We start from the raw sequence: 22,646 nt of genomic DNA, 5'->3' as shown, positions 1-22,646 counted from the left end.
AAGAACAGTGGGTGGCAATTACTTTGACTTTACCAAGGCTTTTGACACTGCTTCCCACAATATTCTCATATTCAAGTGTACTGGGTATAAATAGCAAGGTTTTGGTAGCAGGGGATGGTTGCAGGGGTGACTTCGGTGGGAGGGAGGTCAGAGGTTGTGCTGTGACAAACATAGCCAGTTCTAGCTACCTCCACAACAGACCCTCTACAGGACATAGCTAAGCCAGTTGGAGGAGTTTGTGGCACCTCTTAGAACACCAAGACAGAGGAACAAGAAGGCCAGAGCAATAGGAGGTCCTCCATGGCACAGTTGGTAACACCCCTGAAGGGACTGTGGCCCATGCAGAGCACATACACCCCCAAAGGACTGTGGCCTATGGATAACCCACAACAGAACAGAGGAAATGAGTTAGGCAGAAGGAGCAGTGGAAGAAAAGAGTGAGAAAGAAGGAATGGCAGAAAGAAGCCACTATGTCCTCACCCCAACCTCCTGCATCACCCATCACCTCACTGAAGGGACTGAGTGTAACTTGCATTGATGGTGATAACAAGGGGAGTGGAGACTAGAAATGGGGAAGGAGAGGTGTCTGGAACTTGGGAAAGGGGAAGAAAGGTGTTTTCCCTAAGTGTTTAAGTATTTGTCTTCTTTGTTTCCCAATACTCAAATCAGTAATTAAATGTTTATGTTAATGGTTGATACATGAAGTTAAATTCCCCAACTAGAGTCTGTTTTGCCCACAACAGTAATTTGCCGGTGATTTTCCTGTCTTTACCTTGACCCATGAGCTTTCTTACTTTCACCCCTGTCTTGCTGGGGGTGAGAGGAGTGAGCAAGGGGCTGTGTGGGTGCTTGGCTGCCAGCTGAAGCCAACCCACCACATCAAGTTAGGGTGTTACAGTCTGGATGAGTGGACAGCTAAGCTGGTAAAAACCTAGTTGGATGGTTAGGCTTAGAAGGCAGTGGCTAATGGGTCATCCTCTACCTGGAGACCAGTAATAAGTGGGGTACTGTAGGGTTCTGTCCTGGGATCTGTCCTATTTAACACCTTTATCAATGACGTGAAGGAGGTCATTGACTTAGAGAGACTGGAAGAATGTATCAACAGGAACACCATAATATTCAATAAGGATAAATGCTAAGTTCTGCACCTGGGAGGGAATAACCTGTTGGAAGTCACACAATTGGTGAGGAGAGGCTGGGGGGAGCTAGGCTTGTTCAATCTGCAGAAGAGAGTACTGCAGGGGAACCTAACAGCCACCCGCCCATACCTGTGTGGAATTCATCAAGAAGACGGAGCCAGGCTCTTCACAGTGGTGTATGGCAGACAGACAAAAGACAAGTTGAAACAAGAGACCTTCTTAAGTCCCTTCCACCTTGAACAATCTTATGGTCCCATGACCCTATGAATAACCTATCCAACACAGCCAGTGTTATTGGTGAAGAGCTTATTTATGCAAAATAACTATGTACTCTTCAATAATCAGAATTCTAGCATTATCATCACCCTAAGCAGCTGTAGCGCTTTAACATCCATTATCTTACAAATTTGGTCGATAAATGTTCATGAACCAATAACAAGGATAAAGAGAGTCATGTTAATTTCAAGCTCTAATCAAGACAGAAAAAGTTAAACAGACAAAAAAAAAGGATTAATTTTTTAGAGAAAAAAATAACCTAAATTTTCATTCAGTATCATACTTAGTAGAGAACTGGGGTGTATCTGAAGTTTAAAAAAATATTGTTTCAAGAATCTGGGGTTTTCAGTCTTGAAATATAATAATTATGGTCTATTCTGTGTATGTGAAATATTTCACCTTTTTGAAAACTTCAGCACAAACTACAGTGTATACTGAATGTCCCAAGCTCACTGGATTCCTTTTATAGAATTGGTATGAACGTCCAACAGGACAAACATTTCTAGAGGTGGGGAGTATTACACTCTAAACTAACTTTTCAGTGTGACAAATTTTACCCATAATGTGCTAGAACTTCAAAACCTGCTAAAATCAACAAGTATTCAGTCCTGTTGATACTAAAAATTAAAGAAAAGATGAGCTCAGAAAAAATCATTATCTAAGTAGTATTCCATACATATTAATGTGGCAATTATTACATTAAGAGAAAAGTTTCATGAAATAGTTTTGCTATTAACTGATGTACTTTCATGTAATCAGCCTGGATAAGCAAGAATTAGACCAGATTCAAATTTTTTGTTCAATAGTTATATCAAAAGCCAAACCAAAAAAAGGCAAAAAACCCTGAAGATTACTTCAGTATCAGTCTGCCAAACTAAATTTAACAGAATTGGGTATTTTCTACCCCCCTCAAAAAAAAAAAAAATATCAAACATCTGTATGGTAAATAACATTTTTCATGAGATGACCTGAATGGTGGATACTTTTCCTGAGGAGATCATCACAATTGAACTTACTTTTTTAAAAAATTATTATTAAGATTTTATACCCTGCCCCCCGTAAGAAAATAGCTAAGAAGAAAAACCACAAAAAGCCCCCTAGAACACATCCTTCAGGCAAAAGTAAATATCTGTGTGTACGCTGTTTGCTAACATCAATACTTGTCAGTCCATAAAGACCATCAGGAAGAGGGCATGACTGCCTAGAGGTCAGGAAGAAACTGAAGTGGACTGTAAAAATGTTGAATCTAGTACCAGAGCAGGGACAAGTACCATTCTCATTGCAATAGCAAGGAACCCAGTGAAGGCTCCTTTAGGACACACGCATAGCACTGACAAAGAAAGAGACTAATGTGCTCATTCTCACCTATGGTCTTTACGTCCATGGTACCAGAAGCAAAAGACAAGCTTAAGTGTGGGAAAGGAAATGAGTTTCAGACAAAGTTTTATTTTTGTTGTATTAAACATCAAAGAGTAATAAATCAGGAGGCTACGCAAAGCCTCACTTCTTTATTTATCTGTCAGGGTAAGTTTCACTTTAACCTCAGGACATATAACTGCTGGTGGGAAACCAAGGTACTAATAAACTCAGAGGTTGGGGAATTTCAAGAGATTAGAGCCCAGACATTTATTTCAAATCACAGACTCACTTTTTAGGTCCTATGCCACCACTTGTCTGGTACTATATTTTTTTATAGAGTTTGTAGCCTTGTAGAGTTGCTTCAGAAATATATACGCTAGCATTTCAGCAGTATCGCTTCAAGGACAATTTCATTGCTCCGTTCCAGTAACTGTAATAACTGATGTTGAACTATGTAAATGCAATACATTAAGTAATAAATGTCAGGTAGAATGTAAGGAACTGCATGATGAGAGGTGAAAAGCAAAGTTAGAGAATATTTTTCCTTCATCAATGAAATAGGTATTTGAGACTGTAACACAGTTTTGGCAAAGGGCTGAACTCCATTTAAAATTCTTAGCATAAGTGCAATTATAAACTCTGTGGAGACATGCTAGCTACATCTCTGAAACCAAAAGAAAATTGTATTTTCTACATATGGTACTTTAATATTTACAAAATAGAAAAATATAAGACCATCTGTCCAATTTTTCCAGCCTCATCGTTTTCCAACTCTGATTCATGTAAATAGAAAAATATTGCTTTATGCAAACTGGAATGAAAAATATTGCCCAAGTGATTAATCTAGCAATCTGTGCTTATTAGGTAGTCAGGCAAATAGTCCAGTACCAAGCTAGGAGAAGGCTCACTCATCACTTACTAAAAGTAAAATATTGCAAAGAGACAACACATCCAGAAAGTTTTACATTACTTCCAAATTTATTTCAAGAACTACATAGATGCATTAGGTTTTTATAAGCTCTGATGAAGATGGCATGCAATGTACACACAATTCAAGTTACTGCTGTACACTAACAGCTAATGGATTCATATAAAAGGGAGTTGTTTGTACCAGACTGGTCTGAACATCTTTGAATACATGGGTGAATGCTTATTTTATCAGGTCTGAAAGGGAGAGGGTAATGTGAAGGCAGTAAAAAGGAAAGGACACAGCTATGAAGACAAAACCAGGCATAGCTTGGGATCAACATGGAACTAAGGAGAGGACTGATAGCTACAGAAGCTAATTCAGATGGCTTTGGCAGTGGCTTCTAAGAAAAACAAGTAGACTGCAAGATACAGCTGAGAGCAGGACTGTATTCTTTGTGAAGGTCCTAATTCTGTTTAGCATAAGTTCTGTGACCATAGTTATACCCTAGGCTATTGGTATACTTTGACTTCATGTAGTAAATAAACTTACTTGGGTGATGTGGTTTTGCTTTCAGTAAATGATTACACTAGTATTTAATATTTAATATGCTTAGAAAACTTGGCTTCATTATTCCTGAACATGAAGAAATTAGTAAGTTTTCAACTGGTATCAAATTCAATCCCAGAACAACCATTCACCCAGTTAATCTTTTTTCCCTTTACTATGCAGGCTTCCGAGAATATTCTGTTTAAATCCACTGATTCCCAGATAAAAGTGAAAGGGCTTGAATGAAAATTACACTAACACAATGTTTGCAGAAATGGATTCTCTCTTAAATTTCTAATATTTTCTAGCTTTAATATACTTTGAAACACCAAAAAGGGTGCATTGTTTTGTTTTTAAATGCTATACTTTACATCCATTTGGACTCCTAAGCTGAAATGAGGAAACAGAAATTATTAAACGTACGCTGAACTTGTTAAGTATCAGACAGTTCAAGGGCATTTTATTTCAGGGCAAATGCTTTTTTAGGTTCTTTTTTAAAATCTCAATCAGTTAACTTACTTCACCTATTAATTCCGCAAAGTCAGAAATACAAAAACATTATACAATCCATACAGTCACAGTTCGGTAAGAGAAAGTCTGATTTGAGCTGTTTCCGTGAGTAATCAAACAATCAGGAACCATACACCTCTGCCCTAAAGAATTCCATTAAAACAACAGTACAAAATAGAGCTGAATTAAAGTCTGTTAAGCTGTTTCCACTCAAGAAACAGAATCACCAAATGGAAATAATGTTCAGAGATATCTTAAGCCACCTAAGGTACTATTTTTTTTCCTATAGACAATGAGGACTCCAGCACCATAGACCTTTGAAGAAGGAACAGCATGCAGTCAGATGTTACACGAAAGACGACCATTAAAGCTAATGACATCATTACTAAAATTATCATCATTAACCAGCAAACCCACAACAAAATGCTAGAAAAAATAGGATTTTATCACATACTGTCACATCTCTTTTATATCTAAGAGAACTGTCTATGGGGAAGAAATCCTGTCATCTGCATACCCACTGAAAAGGAGATGATCTTATTGTTGAGCTTGTAAAGTCTGTGAGACTTGTAGTGTTTAAAAACACCTTATATGTTTGTAATCCTTTGGAAATAAAAATAATGCTAAAGAATAATTTTTTTCTGTGTGGGAACCTACAGTGAAAACTTAATCCAAATAGCCTATTCAAACATCACTCGCTCAACATTTTATCATATAAATGTACTTTCAGATTTTTTCTCAATTTGTTTTAGCAGTTTAATAAACTACGTAAAGTTTTCTATTCGGACAGTATTCTAATATCCTGTAAGCACTATAACATTATATTGGGTTTTTTCCTTTTTTCTTATGAATAAAGATATATTAACTGGCGTAATGATAGCCTGTCTTCCATTCAATGGCCTTGAATGCTTGCCTACAACTTGTTTTGTAGAAATATCTGAAAGACAAACTGCATCTACAAAGCCAATAAACAAAAATTCAAACTCTACGGAGGCTGGTTATTTTTCACCTTTGTAGTGGGCAGGCTACTGCTAAATCATAAAGCATCACTTCTCCAGGGTATGACAGTACTGAGAGATGTTAGTTACATTTTTAATTGCTTGACATCAAGTTTCACACTTAATGAAGTAGTTCAGTATAACTGAACTTTCCATTTCATCACATTAACATTAATTTGGATGTCAGTAGGAAACACAGTCTTGATATAAAGTTCTAAGGTTTTATTTGAATCATTATGGATTCCTTGTTGAATTTCTGTCTTACAGAATACAGAATGGTTTATTTTTAGGTAGACAAAACAGTCTTTGTGTCATCACGAATTCATTTCCTACATCTGTTGAAGTGTCATTTTCCCTGACGAGAAGAGCTGGAAGTCGCACAAAGTTCATACTGCCTTCTGGGGCATAACAGATGTTATAGGGGTGAAATGCATGATGCAAGAGAACCAACATGATTCGGTTTTGTGTAACAATGGCACAAATACTGAAGCATAGTCAGAAAATTCTCTGTTAAATATTCTTTTCTATGACACTTGCAGCAGAAACAGTAAAATGCATGATATTAATATCTGAGCAGAGACAGTATACAACTATAAAACAGGACATTGCTTAAACAAAGTCTGCTTGTTACAACTTCATCTGCAAGACTTATCTCAAACAGAAGTTATTCATTACTGCCCCCCCCAACTCAAGCAAGCTATAGTTTAAAAAGAAAACCCATATAAATATAAGCATTGTGAGTTTTATTAAAATTTCCAGGTAGGCTGATATTGGGAGCTGAGCTCTCTCAAAACTTAAGAGATGGGATAATGATTTAAATATTTAAATATAGATTTATAAGCCCAACCTTATTTAGATATTTTAAAGAAATTTTAACCACTATTTAATCCATATGTACATTTTCTAATCATGGTTTAGAAGCTTATCACAGAAAATCAAGATTAAAAGATATCCAAATTTAAATATATATATATATATCAAGAAACCTAACTTTATTCACTTCAAGTCTTTTTTTGGCAAGAAAGATTTTCTGCAAGTGAAAGGCATGAACTTTGGAGGACTTTAGCTATAAAATGGGTTCTGTCAGGCATGACACGATGCAGATATTTAATTCTATTTAAGTTATTCTAACTAAATTCAGCAGAGCTTCTTATTATGAATGGAAAGAACAGTGAAGTTTAAAATTCACTGCTTAACAGAATATTAAGCTATTTTAACTGTAGAGAAACATACTGGGGAATCTTTATCATATATTGATCTCATAAATAAGTAAATATGTAGGAAAAATAATATAGAATAGGATGATTATACTTATCAAAGCTTAACACCACCTTAACAAATTCTCCTCAGTCTGAAAATGTTTCTTTTTGGCAGCAATAAACAGAAAGAAAAAGTATTTTAAGAGCCTATGAATTTTAGAAACATGCTTCCCAAACTGAAAACTATGTAGCCAGTGAATTCTTAATTTTATAATTTCTCCTACACACAAGGTAGAATCTTCTAAAAACCAGAAGTACCTCAATAAAGGTAAACCTGAAAAATTAAGACCTTAATCTTCAGAGTGACAGTTTGTCAGTAACAGCAATCTAAGTTTTTTTTTTAATCTAATCTAAAAGGAATTTAATAAAATTTGCAAAACTTAAAAGCTTGTAGGCAAAGAGAGTGATACAAGCTGACTACAAAACCTTAAAAAAAATGCATTGCCCTTAATAAACAGAAGTCATTGACGGTACAGCTGGTAGCATTTAGTTGAACAGGAATATTTTGAATCTTAATAAATTTAAAATGCATTTTAATATACAACCTCTTCTCACCTGCTGTTATGCAACGTTGATACAGGCCTTCACAAGAAGCAGTTCATAAACTATATCATAGGAATACAGTATCTGTATCACAGATGTGCTGCAACTTGAAGACACCTCTCACCTATGGGGAGAGGCTGAGTGCTGGGACTATTCAGCCTGGAGCAGAGAAGGCTCGGGGGGATCTCATCCATGTGTATAAATACCTGATGGGGGGAGTAAAGAAGAGGAAGCCAGGCTCTTCTCAGTGGTGCCCAGTGACAGGACAAGTGGCAATGGGCACAAACTCAAACACGGGAAATTCTGTTTAAACATAAGAAAACACTTTTTGACTGTGAGGGGGGTCAAACACTGGAACTGGTTGCCCACAGCGGTTGCCGATTCCTCATACTTGGAGATACTAAAAAGCTGATTGGACACGGCCCTGAGCAACCTGTTCTGGCTGACCCTGCTCTGAGCAGAGCGTTAGACCAGGTGATCTCCAAAGATGCCTTCCTGCCTCAGCTGGTCTGTGTGAGTCTGTGTGATCTTTGTAACATAAAAATCTACCTTGCTGTCCCCCTGCTCCACTGGACAGTTTTTTATTATAGAACAGTAAATCAGACACAATACAGAGAAAAAAAAAAACAAACAAAAAACATAAGGGTGACATTTATCCAAAACTGTAAACTTTATCTTAAAGCCACAAACCTTAGAAATGTTGCTGAAAAGACGTACTCATGCTATGAGTGCCTCATATTTCCTCCTTATATTTAATTTTGGTTTTGCTAAGGTGGAAACTTCTGAAAACTGCATTTCTACGTTGTTGCTTGGTAATCAGCACAAGTTTGATAACATGCCAAGACAGTAACTGAACATGGACACCTTGACTGAAAAGTATATTCATACTGCCTTCAGAACAGCAGCAGAAAACATGATATTGGGACCAGGAGTTAGAAAAAAAAGCCAAGTTGAATCACTGCCAAAATTCTTTCTTCAAAATCAGCTAATAGCTCAAGTCGTCCTTCAAATTGCAGAGGGGTACTGGAATGAGCCAGCATTCTTTCTAAGCACTTGGCCTTTAAAATCTAAATCCAAACAATGTTTCTCAAACTTCAGGCCAAAAGTTGATTGCAATGTTTTTGTTGAATGCCAAACACATTAACCCTTCAAATGATCATACAACCAATTCAACATCACTAATCTAACAAAAAGAGGAAAAGAAAAAATACCAGAATCATCTTTCTGTATCAACAGGCACAGCATCAGAAAGGTTCTTCTGAGTCTGGCAGACCCTGCAAGATCATTTCAAAATTATATCCTAACACCTGGACATTTCAAGATACTAGTTAATCAATCAATGTTCCTTATGATTCTAATGAGTAGTAGAAAATGTTGTGAAGAATGGATTCCTCCATGTCTCATAGTAGGAGCCAAGAGTTTGCCCATTTTTAAACAATACATAACCCTTCCTCACAAAAATGTCTGCTTCAAGCACATTCTACAGAGAACTCATATAATGTTTTTTTTCTAATGTGAAGTATGAATTAAGAGATTTCTCAAAAAAGAAAATACAGTTGCTAAAATACAGTACTCTAATAAAGATACGACAAGAAATCAGATCACAAAATTATGGAATCAAAGGATCTTGACTGATTTAAAAACAAGAGATCTTTGCAACAAAAGGCACAATCAATCCCTTCCCCTCAACTCTCACCAGAAAAACGCTGATATTAGCCTTTGAGTTCAGAAGTTATTAGGTGAGATTTACAAACAAGTAGATGGCTAGATACAGCAACCACTGCAATTGCATACAACTTGTCTTTTGGCAACTGTTGCTAAAAATATAGTAGTCTCTATAAAATGTACCAGAAGGCAGCAAATAAGTTAAAACAGAACATTATGTAAACTAAAGTCAGCAACAGTAAGAGCAGTATTTAGTTAATTACATCTTGAATAAAACACACTGACTAATCAATGTCTCTGTAGCTGAACAGAGAGTATTTTAACCCTGATTCCAAGAACCACTAAACAGTCAGCTGCATTGGCTTTTCTCATGGATTTGTCTTTTTTTCTTGTGAAAAGCAACACATCCCAAAATTACCTGTTTCAGAGAAAAGGACCGATCTAGTAAAAACATTTTGTGATTCAAAAATCAGTTACAGTCTCTGTCAGGATGTTTCTTTAATACAAGCGTAAGCAGTTCATTCCCATTTCCTGGAATAATGAAATAAGAATATCAACTTCAACTACACAAAACCCCACATTTTTAATTGTAAGAGTTGACAAAGAGATTGTGGAAATGTGACCCAAGGATGTCTGTTTGACATCTCAAGAAAATGAATTAATAGCTTAAAGAGATATGAATTGCCCCATTCAGTCTATTTCTGACATCTGCTGTCCTGTTGAGGACAGATGTCATCAGGGCATGGAGAAATGGCTACAGGGACTTCCTGCTGCCAGGCATATAGATCTAGGCAGTGTCTAAATTCAGATTTAAGGACTTACAGCCTTTCTCTTGGCACTAGTCACTTTGCCTGCATGCTCCTTAAAAAAAGGGTAGGTGCTTCCTGAGACACTCCGAATTGGCTGGAATTTGAATTTATGGAGTCATCATTTCATTCAGAACAGTTTACTTTGAGCAATGGTTTTTATTTTCTCTTCCTTCCATCAAGTTCTTGAAAAACTTGCATCCACATTTTGAAATGCAAGAGTCCACAATCCAGTACTCAAGTTTTCCATTATTACTAATGTATCCAAGACTTGAAAATATTATTAACTGGGATTGATCCTAAGAACAGAAATAATATCTGCATCAGCCACTACACTTCCTTACTCTAAGAAAATCCTGCTTATAAGGAAAGGTACTGGAAGTATAGAATGGAGAATTAGCCATTTTGATACCTTTTCTCTACATATTCCTTTACTTTCTGCTTCTGGAATTTACAAGAAAAGTAATTAAAAATTGTTATAGTGCATAACTTACAGAGTATTAAGAATTTCTGAATCTTATTCAGAAACATCTTGATATATAATTATTTCTATAAATATATTTTATCTTTCATTGAAGCCTTTTTAAAGTATTACCATATTTCAAAGGCACACAAACCTAGAATTATTGTTGCATATACTTTTATCTATAATTTAATGTTATCCTATTTGTAAACTATAAACAATTCAGTGATGAGTTTGATACTATTGTACTCTCTATTGAAAACCCATTAATTAAAAAAAAAAATAATCATAAATTACCTGAACAGTGCTAAAAGATACCAGATGACAGTGTTCAAGTTGACCACAAAGTCTTACCTTGAATGGTTAAATCCTGAAGAAACATGAAATTGGATCTAATAAATGTCTATCCAAAAAAGGCTTAGAAATCACTGTTACAGAAGTGTGACTGTTGGAGATACCACGCCTGTTCTGTGCAGAACATATTTGTCTCTATGGCTGTTAACATCACAGTCCTTTACAAAGACGATACACTTTTATGCACAGAACCTCCATAATGCTGAATGCTCCCAATACACTTTTAACAAACAGCTTATCATTGCACAAAGTATATTTAATTTCTTTAAGAACTTTTCTTGCTGCCTCAGTATATAGAACAATATATTAAAAGGATATGTATATTAAAGTATATAAAAGAAAGGATAATCTATGCACAGAAATAATTCAATTACCTTACAGGTAACTATTTCTATTCAGCATAAAACTGCTCATCTACATAAACTCCCAGGCTAAATCTGGGATGGTTTAATTGAGCTGTGAAATTTGATTTTTTCTTTATATCTCTAAAAAACTGAGATAAAATCATAGAATTATTTAGGTTGGAAATGACCTCTACAGATTATCTTATCCAACCTCCTGCTCACAGCAAGGCTTACTTCCAAACTTAGATTAGTTACCTTGGTCAAATAAGAAAATTTCTCTTTCATGTCTGGGTTAGTTTAGACTCTGACATTGAAGCTAAATGAATAGAGATGAAATTTTAAAGATTTAAAATCTTTCCCTCATTATGTCAATGCATTTAGGACTTGCTGAAAGTATTTGTTCACGAGCTGGACTAAGATTCAATTTAATTGTAAATTTATGCCATAAAAAAGGAAGTATCTTAGAAAAAATATTAAATGACATAAAAAGATAATTTTCTGATTTAAATTATCTGAAAAAGCAAAATAATTATTTCTGAATGACACCTGGGCAGCTACTCTGAATGAATTCTTCTCCAACCCTCTACTCAATGCTGGTGAGGTCACACCTGGAGTACTGCATCCAGTTTTGGGCCCCTAGTTCAAGAGGGACTCTGGAAGAGTCCAGCAAAGGGCTACGATCAGGTGCGTAGAGCAAAAGTCTCATGAAGAAATTATGAGGGAAACTGGCTTGTTTGTTCTGGCAAATAGAAGGCTATGTATTGAGCTAATAACTGCCTACAACTTATTGAAACAAAGTTACAAAGACGTCAGAGCCAAGCTCTTCTCAGTATGTATGTTGTTGGACAACATAATAATTGGCAAGACCACAAACTGCGGACCTCATGAAAAAATAATGCACTAGAAGAGGAGTGCAACATAGGAAAAGGTTGTCCAGAGAATTTGCAGTGTCTATATCCTTGGAGAGTTGACTAGACAAAGCCATGATCCGATTGCATCCTTGTGACAGTCTTGCTGTAAAGAGGAGATTGGAAGAGATGACCTCCAGAGATGCCTCCCAACCAACATTTCTGTAATCTTGTGATTCTAAGAGAAATATCATAAAAATTAGGAGACAGGAAGATAAACTAAAATAATTTTGCCCGTCAAAGTAAGAAATAGACACAGATAATCCAGTTGATAATCTGAACAGATGATAGCTCAGAGAAACCTCTCAAGAAACAAACTGACTAACAAGCTAATCAAATCTGAATTAAGTATCTCTGACAGAATATGAAGAGTCTATCACATCCTAATATACAAAAATGCTTATGCTAAGTCAAAACTTGTATACATGCATTTTATACCTAAGGAAAAAAACTTAAGGGTTTTTATTTAATGTTGATGTTAGTCTTTTTCCTATTCCTGTAACAGAAAGTTATTACTCCTATCTGTAAAGCACCACAAATAGAGGTAGTTTTTGTATAAGAAAGATCACCAAAAGGAACTAAGTCAGTCCTCCTGGATTTTGATTTTAACAACATAATTTGCCTTTGGTAGGAATACTAATACCTCTTTAGATATTGAATTGCACACAGATAACAGAATGCCTATCAGAGAAAATCTAATCGTCTATGTGTTTTAATAAATTACTGACTTGGCCCCACATATACTGCATGGAGGACATTCCTGTGGAAAAAGGCTAGGGAGGATATTACTTATAATTATTAAAATAAAAATAGTTTTTAATGTTTCCAATACCTTCCATCAAAGGCTGTATTCCATCCAGAAGTTGTATTAGAAATTACACAAACTATCGACATGATAAGCCTTGATGAAGATGTAGAATCAAATCAATTTCAAGTTTCTCAACAGTTACATTTTCTGTTTGGTTTTGGATAAAAGTGATAGTACTTATGAGATATTGCCAGAGATGTATAATTTCTACACTCAAATGCAAAGTTTTCACTGGCTGTCCTTGAGCAGAGTGCTTAGTCTCTTTAATAAGGGGGTGATCTATAAATGAAAACGTGCAGCCTTGACCTATGAACTGGAGAATGTTGGCAGGGGCAGGTCCCTTGCCTGTGTCTGCATTAGCGAGCAGCACAGCACAATAGAAAACCTTTGGGGCTGACCTCCCGAAGCCCATGCTGTACGAGTTTCAGAAATTTTATTTTGGATTAGCACTTGTCTGGTCCTGTGAACTGAAAGGCCTTCAGTGGGTAAGAGTTCCTTAGCTGTATTTCAGGAATATATGTTTCAGTTCAGTTTCAACAGAAAAGAACCCAGTCTGCTTCTTTTGGGATCATTCTGTAACATGAGTCAAAACATGGTAGGAATGGATATCTGGGAAATATGCTTCTAAAGCACACCAGTGATCCAAACTAAAATGCTAATGTAGAGGCACCCTGTAATTTAAGAATTAGAATTATAATAATGAGAACTACATAGGTCTAGAATTATAAATTAGGATTTTTAAAATTATTTTTCATAATCTTCAGTAGCTTTTGTTTCAAATATCTTCACTGAATCAATTTACTTGAAAAGACATAAAAGTTTGCAAAGTTTTATGATACTTTTGTGAAAATGACCTGAAACTTCAAAACTTAAATATTAAAAATAGGCAAAGAATAGACATTATTATCACCAAGTATTGGAAGTATTATTGACCAAGACAAAACACTTAAAAATTTAGTTAATCTGCCTCAAAGCAATGACCGCCTATTAAGATATTATAAAAAACTTAAATTATTGCTGTTAATACAGTTAAAATATTCTCTTTGACTTGTGGAAAAATGTCAGAACAGCCTCATGAGCCCTGTCTGGATTATAAAAACAGTCTCTGGTATAAATATTCTTTCTGTTTAAAAAAATTAAAGTTCAAGGAAATGCTTATAAATAAGTGACACTGCCAGAGATCATAAGAAATCAGACTGGCTTTTCAAGCTCTTTCTTTTAACCCTCAAGCTCTTTGATCTTTGAATGCTATTGTATGGATACTAGCAAGTTCCCATCTTTAATTATCTTGATTTAGGAAACTAATCTTCTCTCAAAGGACTGCTTTGAAAGCTTTCTAATTGAAAACCAACAGGGTTGCAATTAATATGAAATTAGCCAGACAAATTAAGCAGCAAACAATCTAATGTACCAGACAATCATAAGTTTTAAAAAATCAATCTTTTCATGACATTAAATACATATTTATTAAGGCTGCCATAACTCCTCTGATTAAATCTTTTACTGGTCAAATTATAGCTAGTTTAAAGTATATAAGTATTTTCGGTACTTTGTGCTTACGCACAAATAAACTCTGAATTTCAGACTAAAACCCATAAAACAGGTCAGGTCAGAGATCTAAGTAGCCAGTACTGCAGTTTTAGAGCAGTCAAAAAACAGAATCCAAAGAATCAGCACAAGTTTGTACCTTTTTTTTTTGACTCCAAGTGCTGGCAATTTGGCATCCAAAGGTCTATTTGAAGCATTCATTTTTAATATCCCCTGCAAGATCCATCCCGTTACAGCATCTTCAGTACCATCTAAGCACTTAAAACTTCTGGCTTCCACCACAACTGCTGACAATTAATTACATTATTTAATTATACTTTTCCAAAAAGGAATTCCTGTTCTTAAGTTGGTGCCAGATTCTTTCACTGAGCATTTCTTCCTTCTCCTATTCTGAGTATAACAATGTATATCATAATTTCTTCTTCCCTTTCTCCATTATCTCCTGTTTTTATAGAATTCTACAATCAGTCTTTTCTCTAACTGAAGCACAATGCTCAGCCAGATCATTACAATTCATTAAGGCTTCCTAACTGACATACCGTCAGACAGAATTTCAGAAGGTTGAATTGCAATTCCCAGGTATGCTTGAGAACTACACTTTTTAAAGATGATACTTCATAAATAACTGGGAATTTTTTTCCTATGTTATGTTACTTTGGAATATGCAAGGAATAAACAGAATTTTTATTTGCTACAGCAACCAAGAAACGTGTTTCGTTATAATTAATTACAGAATGAAAGGAATATAAATTAGGATTTTATTTCTACTTCCACTACCGACTCCCTGAACACAATATGTATCGAATAATGCTGTGCTGATCACTGAATTGTTTTGTGTACCAATATTAATATCCTTTCTCACATACTGTGATGTAACATTTAAAAAAAAAAAAATCTCCAGTTCTACACTTTTATGATTTATAGTTCCCTGAGAAGAAATCTCCTGTCTTCCTACTCCCACCCTCAATAGTGTTAGTTTCTCAGAATTTTCTCCATGTTACTAGCAAAAATATTCAGTAACAATATTCTAAATAGAAAATCCACTTGGAAATGTGTTACCTATGAAATTCTAGTCTTTAAAATGCAAAACAACCATTGACTCATCTGTTTTTTTCCTAAGAGAAATACCTTATTAAAAACAAAATAAACAAATTACGTCAATAAATCACGTGATGATGATCACACATATAGAACTGTAATATTTGCATATATATGGATAACATACTGTGGACTACATATGTTTTTTTATCTATCTATCTATGTATCTATCTGTATCTTTTTGTTCCAGCACTGATTTCTAAACTGTTTCCTCTATCTGCAATCACTCGTGAATATTTCCAAATACACCTCTCAATACTACTGTCCCTTCTCTTTCCCAAAACAGTCTACCCTACCTTCCTTCAGTAAAAGAAAAGGGGCACCACAAAGCTGGACCACTGGTTTCAGTGGCAGTGATAGCTGATGCTGAATTAAATCAATTATGAAACTTGTTTCAGGTTACACATTACAAGTTGTTTCCATAGGAAGAGAAACTGATGTCTTTGATTCAAGCCTTAATAGAACTTAATCTAAATGTTATATTCTTTCAAAGTCAGTTCCACTTCTTCTTCCTAAGATTCTGCTGAATTATTTTCCTCTAGCATAAATAGTTCCCTAAGAAAAACTGGGATGAAAAAATATCTGAGAATTTCATAGGACTTTCTATAGCATCCAAAATTATGGACATAAGGAACTCATTGATGGGAAAGATAAAGGAACTAAAAGGTTGCGTTTGTGACAAATCATAGGCTTTAGTTCATTCTTCCACAGAAAGCAACTTAGTTCACCCATCACCTCCCAATACTGTACAGTATACCTGCATGTGAATATACTTTTACCTCTTGAAGAAAAAAAACCCCAAACTTAAAATAGCAAGCAGGAACTAATATACACACATTAAAAAAAAAAAAAGTTTTTACAGACAGTGCAAATTACATGAAAAAAGTGTTATAATTTATTAAACTAAGTTGCTTCATCAATAGCACACCTATGAAAGTAGTATCCTGAAGACATTTCCCAAACATCCCTTCCATCTTCCTCCATTTTGTTCTATATGTCCTCTCACACAAAAATAATTTTCACTTCCAGCACCTACGCCTCTAACATATTATCCCAATGCTTTCTCACGTCGCTTAACTAAAAGCCCTTCCTTAGAAAGGCAAATATCCTGCTGCACTTTTCCAAGAAACTCAGGAGCATAACTGTATTTTTAAGGCCTCTATGATCGTATCAGGTCTGGCTGAAATTGGGTATTGAATTCTATACTTATTAAGGGAAATGACAGAAAAAATAATTGAATGAGCCTCATTTTCTAGGTATCCAATTTTATGCAGTTCAATTATATTTGATCAGTTTGCTCAGTCACTTAAAATATAAATACATAATAGTGGCAAAGAAACCCCCAAAATAACTACTGTGCCAATCCATTCAATAATAAGTATTTATCATTAAATTACTATACTGCCAGACTCCCTATAAAATATCAGAAGTGTCTCTTGGTATGTGTTAAGTGGGATGTGCTACCATTTTGAGTCTTGCTCTGCAAGCTCCCTATTTTTTCAAGACTTATTTAAGTTCAGTGAACACACTCTCACAGAATGTACAATTTTTAGATTCAGTCTCGTACCACCTGTGTGGCCCAGTAAATATATTTGCCACTGTTGGGGGCAGGCGTCAGGCTGTGGCAGGTCCCAGGGGGTGTCTGGGCTGCCCTTGGCCTGAGCGGGGCTGAGCTGGGTTTACCAGGCGCCCCGTGGCCGAGTGCCCATTGCCCAGCCTGTCTGAGCTCCAGCGCTGTGAGTGCCACCGGGGAAGGGGCTGACAGCCCCAGGCGGTCCCTGCCGGACAAACAGCCCCCGGGAGTGCAGGGGGGCATCTTTTACCCCTTCCTCCTGCTGGCACAGTAGGTAGGGATAAGAAAACAAAAATAAATCCATGTGTACTCAAGATTGAGTAGGAAGAAAACATCAACTTCATGCTCCTTTTGAAATTGGAGGATGAACTCCCGCTCTGCAGACATTGAACTCCTCCCGGCAAAGACCTCAAGATGCTGACTGACTTCTCATAAACACCGTCACCTCCCCTTCCCGAGTACTGAAGTTGTCAACCTTAGGACCCAGAGAGTAAACTACCAAAAAGTGATAAACACCAGGAAGGTTTTTCATATAACAATTCTGAGGTGTTTTTTTATGAGTTGGGACTACCAAGCAGTTAAAATTTAATGGCACTAATAATAAATTCTGAGTGCCATTTATATGATATGCTCCCTTTTGCCCACAACAAGATTCTGAGTGTCAACACACAAGGGGATTTGAATTTGGACGGCGCATTTTTAATGATAGAATCTCTATCTCAAAGCTACAGCATAATTTGCTGTGGAGTGCTCTCAGTCTCTCTCCTGAGGATGTTTGCTTTGCATAAATAATTCAATATATACTGAACAAGAACTGGAACCCAGGTGTTCTCTCTTTTACATGAGTATCTTAACATACTACAGAGCCATTCTCACCTTCAGGCTGAAATTTGCAAGCAGCATTCGTAGCAATTATCTCTAGATATATGGTTATTTTGGTCAGATGTGATGTGACAACCCTTTACAACTTTAGGAAAAATGTACCATTTTATTTTTTCACTCAATGTTTTAGTTCATAAAAGGGAAAAAATACAACAAAGGGATTTTACAAAATTCTTCATTAATATCAGTCAATCCTAGCATACCTTTTATATAACTCTTGTTTTGAGAAGAAAATACTGGTGATGCAGAAAGCTCTGTAGGGTAATGAATTATTTATTTATGAAATGGAAACAGCAATAAATTTGTCACATGCTTCTGTAAGTGTTTAACCTTTCCATGATGCAGGAAATTGAAAGTATTTCTTTCACTGATATAATTGATATTTGAACTTAATTGTTTTATGAGCCTTTATTTTATGAGGTCAGTGGCCAGACATTTTATTGCTCTCTGATTAGCCCTCAGACCCATGCCATGTATTTCTGTACGACAGCTCTTTCTAAGCACATCCCTCAGAGAGGAGGCAGGGAATAGATCACTGTTGCCTGCTACTAGCAAAATCAGTGAAACCAGCTCTAGGACCTAAGTACTATATGACTCAGCAGAGTTTCCCAAAATTGTAACAGAATCAGAAACATGCTCTGGCAGAGAACAAAATACTAGAAATATTTGCAGACAAAATCTAACCTATTTGCTCCTTTTTAGGTAATCTCTGTGCATCAGCTTAGATAATAAAATAGACAAATTATCAAAACTTAGTTTGAATGTTATAAACAATTTGTATCACTATTAGTTATCCAAAACACAATCTGCAGACCACAACGGTCTACTATCTACATTACGGTAGTGCACTGGAAACACAGTGGCTGTCATTCACCCGGCCAAATTTAAATGACCTATTTTAGGTAATGTCCCAAATGACATATAGTCAGCAGAAGGAAATAAACACTTTTAGAGCCAATTCATTAAATCCTAAAATAGGTATCTAAAATGTATCAGTTGACTCACAACCTCTAAGTGCCCTTTTTTTTTTTGTTAGCTGCAAAAGGAACCTAACATGATTAGGCTATCACCTCCCAAGAATAAATATATCAAGATACTTGACATGTATTTGTGATATCTATCTTGATATATATTTCATATATATTTGACTCTTGATAGATATTGATAATTGATATACATTTGATATATATTTGTGAGATAACTTAAAACGTTCCAATTTCCAGAAGTGCTGAACATCCAACGCTTGAAAATGAGACTATGTTTTGATGAAACATGCAAAATCATTGGTTGCATTAGAAAAATCAACTCTATCCATGATTGAATCTATTAGGAATGAAATAATAGTTCTTATATCCACACACATACCTATATTCATGTTTGTCTGATTTTGGCTTTTTACTTTCTCACACATTACATATTGCCTGGCTAGACTCCTCACCATTTCATTAATACAGTCATCTTTGCTAAATATTGCTTAAGCCTAAACCTTAGCATTTTGCACATGTTCATGAGTAGGGACCAGTAATATTCACTTCGTATATTTCTGCTACACACTAAATCATACCTTTATATATAACTCTGTACTGAGTCTCTCACATATCCTCTGCCATATGGTTTATAGAAAAGGGTAAGGTCCAGCAGCTTAAGCAACAGTGGCCAATGCTTATAATATACAAAACTCCTATTCAAACCACCCTAAGGAAAAATGTAGATTGTCGTTATATATAAAGCCAGAAACACTGCGGTTCTTTTCTAGTATGATACATGAAAATTAAAACTAGAGATACCATAAAATAAAATAAAAATCCTTTCTTAATTATAAAGAATTCCCCGGGAAATTCCTATAGAACTTTCAACATACTTTCACTTTTTATGAGTATTTATGCTGCCTACTGAACTAACAGATTAATAAATAATCTCTAGTTTTACTTAACTGATCTAATCCATTATGATTAACCATGACATTTTTTCCAGCTCATTGCCTGAGGAAATCCAGGGAGAGCTAAATGACTAACTGTTCTTTTCCACAGTTTGGATACGTTGTGTAACAATTGCTGACATTAATTAATTAAGTACTTGTCCACATATATAATAATATATACTCTTTTAAAATAATTTATTTGCCAGGAATAACGTGACTAATAGCAATGGCTGGGACTTAAGTTTCAGCTCCACTGCTGACTGATACGAAAACTGACTCAAGGAAGCAATAATGTTGGAAAATAGTTTCAGAATGGCTTATTCTTGGTTGCAGATCCTAAAACACAAAGAATCTGAATTTAAAAACTATAAGAGAAGGGACTACAGGGACTAACAAAACCCTGAAGATGTTTCCATGTCAAATATAGAAATGGGGGTTATATGTGAAACTGTGTCTGAAAAAGATTTATCAAAAAGAAATAAAGTTTATGAAAAAGAGGTAGAAATAAGTTTTCTTTGTCTATGGTTGGAGCTCAGAAGACAGAGTTACCAATTTAACACCCTGAATGGAAGCTGCTTCTCCTAAGCGACTTACAATGAGTCACTGACTCCTAACCTTACAATGAGTTTGAGTTCTGTACTAACCAGTCAGTATTAACACAGCTTGTAGACGCCTTAACGCATGTCAAGTGTTGCTCCTCTTGAGTATGAAATGTATCTTCTCTAGTCTTCCTTATCCTACAGATGTCATTCAACTGGAAAATCACTTTAGTATATCAAATCAACTTGAAGAATCTAGTCCACACAAAGAACCCCATGAAAAATTGAACATAATTGTTACAGGATATGAATAAAACTAATTTTCATCCATTTAGTGTTCAATTATAAATCCATCTTGAAAATATTTATTTGTACTAAGCATGGTGAAAACAAAAAAACTATAAACATAAGATGGTCTAAGCTAGTTTAGTTAGAGGTATCACATGAGGAAAAGATGTGGTCTTCGATATCAAACAAGCAAGTTAATACTGTCCAGATTACTGTGATAAAATATAGCAAACAGTGAATGAATTTCCTTGAAGCCTAAATTTATATTAAAATATTTCACTAAAAAGACTGTATTGTTTTCTTTCATATTTAACCTTCTGAAAAAAATTAACATAATAAAATCAAACACTTAATTGCCTATCTTCACAAAATTTCACCACTTGAACTAATGGCAGGTGTACATCTTCTTTAATTATGCAGACTTGCCTTAGTCACATGGTAAGCATCAACTAGTAAAACCTAAATAAGGACTAAGTAGCAATACTATCTTAACTGTGAATCCACTGAAAAACAGATGCTTGACCAACCTCAGCTATTTGTATAAAAAAGCTGTGAATGAATTGAAGAATTATTAATTTTCCATTCTATTTCCATTGTGTATTTATGATATAAAGAGATAAAAGCCTTCTTTTCCCCATAAACTACACGCTTGGAGAAAATACAGTATGTACATGTACTTCACTGATTATGACATTTTACTAGTGCACCACTACTTTGCAAAAAAGTAGCATAAGCCAGAAGACTCATCACATTAAGCCAATCCATTTTTTTCAACATAAAACAAGATATTTAATCTGTGTTTATCCAGACTGAATTAGAATTGGAGACTGGAGGTTCAAAGAACTGAAACTGCTAATGCTGTTTAGATTTGCAAGCTAGCACTAATATTAGAAAATTAAAAAAGCCTAATCAGATTCTGAAAACTGATTATCATTTTGGACTTCTGTAGCAGTACATGCAACGTAATCTGCTCTAAGTATTTTTTTCCCCTGAAAAAAAATCAAAGAAATATAACACTAAATAAACCCAATGTGCCAGTTTTTGCATAAAAGCAAGCGCTATATAGCAAATAATTTCAAATCTGAAAGATAAACTTCTGTGTCCATATTACTATCATTCATTGCAGAATGCTTTAGTAACACTGGGAATGTAGTATGTTGCCAAGGGAGGCTCAAGATAGTCTTTATAGTGTCTACTTTTTAGAGGAATGCTAAATAAAAAATGCGTACATTTCTTGATAGAAAGCTTCATATGAAACATCAGACAATTTCTCATCTAGAAGGTTTTTTTTTTATCTCTCCCTCCTTCAAACTGGCAACCCCTTATACTTTGACTTCCCACTGATACCTTCAGTGATATCTCATAAACCTTCTTGTATTTCTGGAGCTTGGTTACCTATAGGTAATATAGATCAGAAATACAAAAACAGTGAAGAAGAAATAGTCAAATGGCTTCTGTTGGGCCTTCCCTGCCAAAGGATATAAGGAGAGAAGATAAAAACCTGTGTACATTTATTAACCTCATGAGATGTCAAGTTTACATGTGCATTTGCTGTGTGCATCACTAAACACCAGAGTTGTTCTTTTAGCTACTTTCAGTCAGCTCATGAAAATATGACAGAATGAACCAAAAAAACCCCTCTGTCCCTCTCATCGGCAGAATTCTAGAGGTAGATGGTCTTGGAAAGGCTTTGAGACAGATGGAGTGCAAATTGAAAGTGATGCATATGCAATGACTGCACATCTCAAGGAATTCAAGTTACTAGCAGAAAAACATCTCTTTAGCATTACAGTGATAGACCAGATATACATTAAGACTGGAGGTGCATCTCAGAATCTTTGATTGAAAGAAAATGAAAAGAGAAGGAATACATTCCAGTTTTATTCCTGAATTGATTGAGGATGGCAAG

The 22,646-nt window shown here is 35.3% G+C and overlaps 1 protein-coding gene across 1 annotated transcript in view; it reads right to left on the bottom strand.

Annotated features, from left to right (window-relative positions):
- The window catches only part of NCAM2 (neural cell adhesion molecule 2), a 330,359-nt gene that overhangs the window by 156,520 nt on the left and 151,193 nt on the right, over positions 1-22,646 (bottom strand). The window lies entirely within an intron of this gene.

The sequence above is a fragment of the Aptenodytes patagonicus genome, chromosome 1 (assembly GCF_965638725.1).
Source record: "Aptenodytes patagonicus chromosome 1, bAptPat1.pri.cur, whole genome shotgun sequence".
NCBI classification, from domain to species: Eukaryota; Metazoa; Chordata; class Aves; order Sphenisciformes; family Spheniscidae; genus Aptenodytes; species Aptenodytes patagonicus.
This window is presented reverse-complemented; position numbering and strand designations above follow the sequence as displayed.